The 8,666-nt window shown below is 37.8% G+C and overlaps 1 long non-coding RNA gene across 2 annotated transcripts; it reads right to left on the reverse strand.

The window, feature by feature from the left end:
- Window positions 1-2,097: 2,097 nt before the first annotated feature.
- Window positions 2,098-5,900, reverse strand: LOC122810870. Of its 2 annotated transcripts, XR_006366135.1 has the most exons (6): window positions 5,439-5,900; window positions 4,726-5,081; window positions 4,540-4,594; window positions 4,340-4,422; window positions 3,667-3,804; window positions 2,098-2,918 (listed from the first exon to the last, which is right to left on the reverse strand). It is a non-coding gene; the product is annotated as an uncharacterized LOC122810870 (long non-coding RNA). The 2 variants fall into 2 exon arrangements; XR_006366134.1 differs by having other exon boundaries at window positions 4,340-4,594.
- Window positions 5,901-8,666: the final 2,766 nt, after the last annotated feature.

Genomic DNA, 8,666 nt, shown 5'->3' on the forward strand with positions numbered 1-8,666 from the left:
TGTTTTTGAATAGAAACAGGTCGTCAAATAGGATTAGATCTTTCATGGCTCAAAAAAGCAAGACATAGGTCACCTCAGATCAGCTTTTAGGATACCAAGTACAAATAGAGCTCTGCTAATTTATCTGTATAGTTAAAGGATTTAAGACCATTAATTTTCTTAATTAAAAAACATTTTTTTCCAATTAGAACTATATCTTGATTTATACATGCCAAAAGAAACATTGTGTATTTGATGCTGGGCCTCATAATAGAAGAGTACACTTTGGGAATGACTTTGCTGGATTTTGAAGTTAACTAATTTCAGGGGATGAGACCAAGTGGAGTGGGGTCTAGATCAGTTAAGTTGCCTAGGTCTGGGAGCTGCTGGAGGTTAAGAGTCCCTTAATTAGCCTGGAATGTAGACGGGACACCCTCATGTTGAGGAGTTCTCCAGGCATGATGCACAAACCTTGGGGATAGTTTGAGGCCGAATGTTAGAATTTCAACTAGAGGGATAGTAGAGGATATATGTCTGCTATTATATTTGCTATATCTTTGTGATCAGAATATGTGCATCATAGATAAACTCACTCCATCATTTGACATCAAGAAATGCCCAGACATTATTGAAAGACAATTTGTAGTTTCTTTTGGTATCCATAGCAAACTTAAGTGCATACTCTGCTTCACATTTTCTAATTAGTACTCATAAGTTCTTGCTTGCACATTTCAGTGTTAACTTGAGGTAGAGAGATAAGGATGTCTTACAACCATTTATTATTTCCTTGATTTGGTTATGCAGTTTTTAATATTAACATCCTGCCAAAGAGGTTTACTCCTGAATTTACCGTTATATTTTGGGTGGGTGTGTGCATAAGTTTTCTATGCATCTGTTTAAGTGCTTGTAAAAATTGGAAAATGCACTCAGCAGTCCACTCCATGAGTCCATTGGTGAGGAATTGTTAAGAATTTTGCATTCAGTAAGCTGAAGTAGGCTTACTCTGGAGACATCTCTTAAGATAGTCTGGTGGAGTGCTGCCACTAGGATGGACAGGGAGTACTGGTGTTTGGCAAGATTTAACCAGGTAACTGCATGCTTGTCTGTGTCCCCCCACAGATATGTGCATGTGTGTACTTAGTTCTACTAAGATGCATGTGCATATGTCTTATTAGTACAATACACATTAGCTCAAAAATCATGCCATGCATATGTCTCTATTCAAAGATGTACCACAAAAATTACACAACCTGTAACATATTGCGGTAAAAGCTGTAGCATATTTGCTAAAAGATTGGTAAGTATTGCTGCTCTTTAATACCTTGCTCTCCTACTTGCCATTAACCATTTCTCCTTTTACAGACACCCAAAATAAGGAGTCCGGAATGCCCCCCCCCCCCCAATTCCTTACCCATCATGGATCTGCATTGTCTCCCCTTCCTTCACCTAAGAGTCCATTCATTCCATCATTTAAGGCCAGTTAACCCAGAGTTTGGCACAAGTCATAGGATTCCATTGATTCCTGCCTGAGGAGCAAATCATCATTTGTTTGCCTACTGGTGAGAGAGCCATGTGGTAAGAAGACTGCTAACATAAGGTCTCAGAGCAGCTTTCCCCAACTTCCCACTCAAGGCCCAGAAATGGAGAACCACAAAAAAAATATTCTCGGCCCATCCATGATGGCTGCCTAAATGATGGTTTCTCTTGGCTGGCTTTTGCCCTCCATGAAGAGGGAGCAAATTGATCAAACTAGCAGAGTAGGGGCCGATGTTGTCTATTCCTGCCAAATTACATTACATTTCTAGAAGAGTTATGTAGAACAGATTTTCAATTCCCAATGGCAATGTGCTTCACATTTGCAGTGGTTAAACAATTATAGGGGTCATGTGGTAACAAAAGTCAGGTCCTGTATTTTTCTTTTGGTTCTACGTCCATTACGAGCAAACATATGGAAGGCACACACAAGACACATTGTATAGTAACTCACAAATACTAGTTAACTAGAATAATCTGTAAATTAGATCAAAGTAGATGTGTAGGCTTACTCTGACCATTACACCAGATACACAGAAAATACCACAGTGAAGAACATTCTGTGCAGAAACGAATGCAACAAACCCCATGGTACATTATCCCTATGACTATACCATTCAGTGCTCCACAATGATGGAATCATATTCCTGCTATAATTTGTTTGAAATTGAGTGCAGTCATTTTAACTATTATACATTTTGTCTATATCACTAGAGTATGGAACAGTAACATGTACTGAAAGAGCAGTAGTGCGACTGGTCTCTAATACAGGTGGTTAGCAGGAGCAATGACACTTTTAAACCAGTCAGCTTCATGAAAGTTGATCATTGACTTCAGATTCTTTACAAAGAAGAAACAAACATGCTACCATTCCATGTAGTAAAGGAAGTGCGTATGCAGCTAATATACTGTTTTTGTAGTGCAGAACCACTGCTACAAATATCGGAGCTGCCACACGAGTCACATATAACATACTTAAAGATCAATCTACTTTGCAGAAAAGTGACTTCCAAAGTATTCCTTACCTTTCCAAATAGGCCCTCTTATTAGAGGATTTTGTTGTCTAAGTCCATACACGCCCAACAAAGCACTGGCACCAACTTGCTCAATAATGACACGGATGTACATGTATGATTGTACAAGAAAGCCACAGGTTCATGGGTGAAGGGTGCTTTACTGCTGTATGGTAAGGGTAATGCTTTGCACAAGGTCAGTTCCTGCTCATCTGCCCAGCAGGCTTCCACATTTCAATCTGCTCCACTATCGCTGAAGTGCTTGATCTGTAGTTTGCATTTTGATGCAGGCAAAGACTTTTGTAGCAATGGCACCACTTAGCTAGCATGTTGTAGGAGAGGATGGGCCTTCCACAGGGTGAACAGATGATCAGTAAAAAACCTGTATATGCCCTGCAACAAATGACAGTCAAAATGGTAAATTAAATTAGTTTAGGCATAGAGCCATGTTGCCTCTAGCTGGCAGTCCAAACCTGTGCATGCTTCAAACCATGCTGCACTGTAAGTTGTATATAACAAAGTGGAATTGACAGGTGCTACATACAATTTATATACATATTAAAAACACTGTTCTGTCATAAGAGTACTCCCCAACACATGAGCTAATGACAGCAGTGTACAACCATTTTGCAAATCCATACTACAGGTGTAAAAGTCACACACCATGAGTTATAGCAGCTCTAAACATAGTTTCCCTTATTTATATTGAACCAACACTCCATTTTATTTTCATTCACAGTTGTAAAATAATGCAGACTACAGGATGGCACCATTGTAATGAGTGGTGCATAAGCAGACACGTGTAGACAAAATTACAGAGCAATGCATTTCCTGAAATGAAAATGATTAGCTTACCATGACTTGTTGGAGTTTATTTCTTCTTGCAAATTACTTCATAGGAATGGTTTCTGAGATAAGGCTATACCACTTTTCTACTCTAGCCATGCAAGTCTGTGATTAGTTCAAAATTTTCTTGACACACATAGCCAAAATCCTTAAACCTACATCAAATATATTTTTGTACAGCTTTGTTGCTTTAAAGTGCTACAGAACAAATAACTTTCTATTCTATTCCCTTTTCCACTTACTCAAATTGTTTCCAAACTTACCGCGTCTCCAAGTTGTCACAGAAATGACTTACTTTTGGTTAAAAAACAAAAAGCTTCCCCTCAATGGAAGGCTTCCACTGCTGAAGTTTGGTATGAACATGCAGACACAATTTTATGTAGTTAAGACTGAGTTGGTATTGGTGTCCTCAAGGCCTGCATGCAAGAGCGACCTACAACAGTAACACAACAGATTAGGTTAGGTTTAGGCATCACCTTTACTTTTGTTATGTGGAAACGTGAGTCTCTCCTCACTAACGACCAAGTGCCACTTCACAAAACAAATACGGCTCATCCCATCATGAAGTACAGCAGAAACTCATTTATGCATTACTAGTTACACTGCCTGCATCCACAACAGGAACCACTACCAGATACTTGGCATCTTTTCACAGCAAGCTCTACATTTCTGTTTATGAATTACTGAATGATATATATATAGCAAAATCACTTCACAAACAGTACCAGAGTACTTACTTATTTTACTGATGTGGTGTAAACAATGGCTATAAGTGATGAAGACAAACATTCGCTGACATACATATTTTCACCTCTAACAAACCACATCTGCTCAGCCTGGTGCCTGTTGTTTTTACTGCATGAAGATCCCCCTGTGGTTATCATGGATATTCCAGATGTAGTTGCGCACAGATAACCATGTGACTTGTTACTACTGCTCTATTATTATTATTATATATTCCAGCTTACCAGTAGACGTGATCCATCATGGACTGTACCCAGTCTCACTGGGTCAAGCACTCCGAGGACTTCCTCAACTTTCTTCTTGACATCTACAATACATGGAGCAAACGTAAGCAACTGACAGGTGGTGGTGATTTGTAGAATTTCATCAAAGCTTACTTTCATTCATTTTGCTGAAGCTAAGGCCAATACTCTCAGATGCTCACTTAACATATACACCATCTGTATGCAGTCGCATGCTACAAATATTTCTTGAAAGCACTGTGAAAGAAAAATAAAACTGATTATCAAGTGTTCATTACAAATGTTTAAAAATATTTTTCAGGGTTTTATTCACTGATCAGGAAGGGTTATACACCCACTGAACTGTATCTTTGAAATGTAATACTTACCGCATAGCAGGTCACTCAAAAATGAAGAAAGGATGATTGTAACGCTATACAAACAGACAAGTGAAAACAAAGTGTTACACAATGGTTTCCAGCACAAAACAACATGCTTAAAGCCAGTGCTCGACTGTGAGAGGATATTCATGCCTGTATTTTTCCATGGGGCAATATCAGGCCATTGTCAGAACTGCCTACCGTAATGTGCTCATCTGACAAGAAATGAATGTGGAAAGAAGTCGTAATGTCAGGTTTGTTTTACCAGTAGGATTAGCTTCACAATTTACTCTTCTTTGTGTTCTTTTTCCTCACAGGTCACAGGGATTCTCTCTAGTCTACAAAGCACCCAGGATAATAGGACACTATAAAATACAAGGGATGCAGAAGTTAAACAAACTGAAATATCCAGAAACATTACATATACTGAAGCAAACCTAAAATGATACACACAGAGAAAACAACAGTGATAATATACTCTATAAAATCTATAACCTAATAATTTATTACTGCAAAACTGTTTTGCTTTTCAGTTTCAGATGCTAATGTGCAATATATCTAATAACTTCACATTTAAGTAAAAGCAACAGATAAAACCATAAACAATTTAAGTTTACAAAAAGTCACATATAAAAGTATTGAAACAAAGGTAAACAAGTAGCAAATAATTATTTTTGCTATTAAACCTGTAGAATACAACTGAAACATAAATTAATACTTACCTGCAATTGAGCATGAGAAGTAATCTTCACTACTACAGTTCATAAATTTCTTCTAATCAATATATAAACAACCTCAGTGTCTCTCAAGTAAGCTGTTGCCTTAGTGGGACTAATCCAATCAAATTGCAAATAAAAATAAATAAATCATAACTGAAGGTTTCAGTATCTAGTCAATAAAACCCATGCACACTGACTGAAGTTCAAACTAACTATCAAAGGTAAAATAAATTGTTTTCATAGCTGTGCAACTCCAAAGCCAAATCTCACTAACTTAAATTCATCTGTTTAATTACATTCAATCAAGAGTAATATATTATTAAAGGCAGTATTTCAAATCAAGCAGGTCAAACCTCATTTCAGGTATTCAGTTTGATGGTCGCAAGGACAAAATACCTGTGTATTATAAGTAATTAAAAAAAAAAACACCACCATAAAATACAGAAGTTTAATGGGTAAACTTGAGCACCAGACTATGTTGCATCTATCACAGCACTACGAAGTCAAAGGAAGGCCATCCACAAGCAAGGTGTCTTAAAGGGCCCTACACAAGAAGGCTTAATTTCCCTACCCCCCCCAAAAAAAAAAATCATTCAAGTAGTAGCTAAACAGTTAATAGTCTATAGAGACCACCTAAGTAAAGTTAAGCTTTACAGAAAAACTTCACAAGGGCATAAGAAAGGTTTTACATTTTAAGAAAAAAATTACAGATTCTGCAACAGCAATAAATAAGTATACACTTATGTATCCCTCCACCTACAAATGTTTTAACTGAGTGCTGTTTCACACCAAGAAAATGCAGCTTAATGATCTTAATGAAGGTGGAAACAATATAATGAGGGGAATAATCTCTAACAGATACAGCCTTTTATCATATAAGAAAACATTAGGTTACACTTCATGCTAAAAATGTAATAGGACAATGTTAAAGTTATTAACATGGGGGTGCTGTTTGTGTTAAAAATCAATTCCTGAAGATTAATGATGTCTTTGCATCCAACAAGTTCCATCCAATGTAGGTACATGGGAGTGTTTACATTGTAAAAGAGAGAAGTTTTGATGTCAGATTAAGTTTACAGTTCACTTATTTTTTCATGGGGGGGGGGGTGGTGTCTTCAACCTACAAGGTATATCAGGCAGATAATTTCAAGTGTGGAGGAAACACAGGGGCACAAGTTGTAGAAGGGGGATTCCTAATGTTGGTTTAGCTTCATAATCCACTCTTCTCTAGGGGTGGTGTTATCTTTAGCCACTAAAGCACATTGAACAAGTTACATGCAATACAGCTAAAAGATGTGATTGCCGACTGCGGAATGATGGAGAGCTGATGTGAGGTTAGATTAAAACTCACTCTTCCCTTTCTTTGTATTTGGGGTGTCTCCGGACCATAAAGAACAGCAAGTGAGTTTCACCCAGTGGGAGAGAGGACATGCCAGGATACTGATTGTGCAAAGATGAAGCATTGCTGTCAGGTTAGCATTAAAGTGCACTCTTTTGCCTTTTTTCAGGGAGGGCATCTCTGGCCTACAAAGCAACTTGCACGAGTTGATGACTTTGTTTGTCTGGCAATGAGATCCCAAAGGCAAAGAATGCAAGTGTTGGCCTAAAGTTATATTATTGATTTTTTTTTTAAATCTTGAATTATTTAGTCTGATTTTTTTTTTACCTTTGGCATGTAAAATCAGGTGCCTGAGCTGGTATATGAACTCTTGTCATCTGAGACACAGTCAGGGCTTTGTCACTCTGTGCCACAGAAGAGGCTGCTGTTCTGTTTCTTCTATTTTAAAGGTGACCTGCATTCCACTTACAAAATACTGTAATATCATGTACCAAGGTTACTGTGGTCTAGCTACAAACAATTCTTTATGGACAAGGAACTGTGGAAAGTTTTCTTTCTTTCTTTTTGAATAGGCAGGCTAAGCTGTTGACCTTTTTCAACTACATTTAGTGCCAAAGCCAATCACAACTTTACGAGTACAGAGTGTATACCGCAAATGTTTTCAGTGGGTTCTCTTAATACGTTTGAGGTCTGTCAGTAATCTATGGAATAGAGAGACTTTAGACATGATTACAGAACACACCTCACAACCTCTCAGTGCCAGATATCTGGACAAAGGCAGAAATAATTTATTTATGTATTTATTTGACATTTGTTAACTAGGTTAGTCCAAATGAGCCAGAGACCCATTTTCAGTGGGGACCTGAGGAGAAAAGCTCCAATACAAATCAATACAAATATTTATGAAACTTAAACTTGAGTTTAACAACAAAAACAAGTAATAGCAGGATAAAAAAAGCATCTTAACAAGTCTAGATCAAAAGTTAAATGCAAGCGATGATTCCATTTAGAATTAGATGCAAAATTTATATACAAATTATGATACAAGTAATGCAACAAAAATTGAGGATATTCTTGGAAACTGTAGCTTGAACAATACACAACAGATCTACATGACGATTCTATGTAGGGTCCTGGCAAGGGCAGGGCCATGACTTGGATAGAAGTTCTTTAGCTCCTTTTTGAAACTGTTAGTGTGTATGATGTTTCTAATATTATAGGGGAGTTTGTTCCAGGCTTGTGACACGGAGTATTTATATAAGAGTTTGCTAATGTTTCTTGTTGGATTTGTAAATTTCTAGGAGCTGTTTGTTTGAGCTGCACAGAGAGCGATTTGGGGTATAGAACAATACTAGAGAGGAGATGGAGGGGCAGGCAGTAGGTTTGTTAAGGATGGAATGTGTGATGTGTTATTGTGATAGAAGCAGCTGTTGTGGAATTCAAGCCACTGAAGTTTCTTGAGAGGAAGGAAGTGGTGAGAATTGTAGGGTTGGTTGGAGGCAAATCTAGCTATTTTATTATATGTTGTTGTACTTTGGTGGAGGTGAGACTTCATTGTTTGAAATGTGGGGCTTTAGCCAGGTTTCATATAAGGTTAGGGTATGTGGAGAGTGGTGGGCTATCCAGGAATTGAGTTCTGTGGCTTTATTGAGTAGACTTTGTATGTTTATAGAGTAGAAGGTTCCATTTTTGAGAGTGGAGTAGGTGGGGGGGTAAGGATGGTGTGAGGTGGAAGAAGGGGTAGGTTTGGGTGAGTCGGAGGTGTGAGGGAGTGGAGAGGTAGAGGGTCCAAGACTGGAGTGAGTGTCACCAGCTAGTAGAATAGTTCTTACTAATTTATTTATTTTTATTTATTTACTTAACATTTGTTTACTGAGAAAGTCCAACTTGGA

The sequence above is a fragment of the Protopterus annectens genome, chromosome 9.part0 (assembly GCF_019279795.1).
Source record: "Protopterus annectens isolate FY-2018-M chromosome 9.part0, PAN1.0, whole genome shotgun sequence".
NCBI lineage: Eukaryota > Metazoa > Chordata > Ceratodontiformes > Protopteridae > Protopterus > Protopterus annectens.